Source organism: Mirounga angustirostris, unplaced genomic scaffold, assembly GCF_029215605.1.
Source record: "Mirounga angustirostris isolate CCGP_5_RB_7025 unplaced genomic scaffold, mMirAng1.0.hap1 SCAF_9, whole genome shotgun sequence".
Classification (NCBI taxonomy): domain Eukaryota; kingdom Metazoa; phylum Chordata; class Mammalia; order Carnivora; family Phocidae; genus Mirounga; species Mirounga angustirostris.
In genome coordinates this window covers 91267299-91268917 of record NW_026991717.1, presented here as the reverse complement: position 1 = coordinate 91268917, position 1619 = coordinate 91267299, and the positions used below count along the sequence as shown (strand labels likewise).

Sequence of the window (1619 nt, the reverse complement as noted above, 5' to 3'; positions counted from 1 at the left end):
AGCAAAGTATATCAAATATATACTTTATTTGTGAGGACACTAAAGCATTAATAAATTCTATATCCTTCTAAAAATTTAGCACTATTATCATTTGAATAATAAGTCTTTTACTTTCTTACATTTTGCTATTTTAGAATATTGGGCAACATCTTAATTTTAAGATGTTTAACAGTAATACATTTAGTAATATAACTTGAATCTTTCTATGTTTGCTCTGCTAAGTAAACATGCTGTTCAATACCTATTGCTCGTATTTTTGAAAACCAAGAATATACTTTTTAACCTACTCATAAAGTAGTTTACAAGTAGGTAACGCCATCTGTCTAATAATTAATATGTATATTAGTGACTCATATTAGTCTCTTTCTGCCAGAATACCTTAGCTTGCTGTATATCAAATGTATGTGTCCTATACTTCTATATAACAGTCTTTGGTCTTTAAAATAATATATCAAACTGAAAGTTACCATAAAGACTTTACTTAGGGAATCAATTTCTAGTATGTATTTAAAGCTCAACTCATTTGGTGGTCAACTTTTTCTATCTGCTACCATGATTAAAATAAAAATTAACATTAAATTATACATCAAAAATTTTCTATAAGTTTTTTTTTTTTTTAGTTTTTTCACAACAGTATATAGAAAAAGCAAGATTTATATTACAAAGAGAATATTATGCTCACTTTGGCAGTACAAATACTAAAATTGGAATGATACAGAGATTAGCATGGCCCTTGTGCAAGGATCGCATGCAAATTTGTGAAGCATTCATATTTAAAAAAATTTTTAAAAAGAGAAATGTTTTCTGCACCTCTAAATGTTTTGAAATCATTATGCCGTGAGAAAATTCAATTTAGATAAAAATTGATTTTTTTTTAAAGATTTTATTTATTTATTTGACAGAGACACAGCGAGAGAGGGAACACAAGCAGGGGGAGTGAGAGAGGGAGAAGCAGGCTTCCCGCTGAGCAGGGAGCCCGATGTGGGGCTCGATGTGGGGCTCGATCTCAGGACCCTGGGATCATGACCTGAGCTGAAGGCAGACGCTTAACGACTGAGCCACCCAGGCGCCCCAGAAATTGATTTTTATGATTAACTCCTAAGGGATATTTTTTATTAGTTCAGTGTGTTCATTGAATAATAATTAAAAAAAACCCTCAGTTTTAGAGATCAATGTAACATTTATCGCTGCCTTTTTTCTTTCTTTCTTTCTTTGTTTTCCAATGCAATTGATTTGGAATAGTGAATTTTGTTATATTTGAGGTCTGATATACTGGGCTGAGCTTTGTCTAAGAACATCATTTGTGTCATGGATTTTGAGTGGTACGTTTTGACTGCTAAGAAGTGCTTGAGCTATTTTTACTCACTTGGCCAGCCCTACTTGCGAGAAGTATAATGCATTTTTTTCAGGTGACTGACAAGATTTAAGAGTGCAGTTAGAAACATTTATTGTAGACATTGGCCTAAAGGGTGGCCTCTCAGACATTCTTTGACCTACTTTTTAACAAGAAATCACACAAAAATCTGTTGCTCATTGGGATAATGGAGCTTAGAGTCTAGGGGTACCTAATTACACTACAATGTTAATTATGAATATTATCAAATGCATTTTACATAATC

General features: G+C 32.2%; 1 non-coding gene across 1 annotated transcript; it reads left to right on the top strand.

Annotated features, from left to right (window-relative positions):
- The first annotated feature begins 674 nt into the window (after positions 1-674).
- Positions 675-778, top strand: LOC123862593 (U6 spliceosomal RNA). Its single transcript, XR_006795291.1, has one exon. It is a non-coding gene; the product is annotated as a U6 spliceosomal RNA (small nuclear RNA).
- The last annotated feature ends 841 nt before the right edge of the window (positions 779-1619 follow it).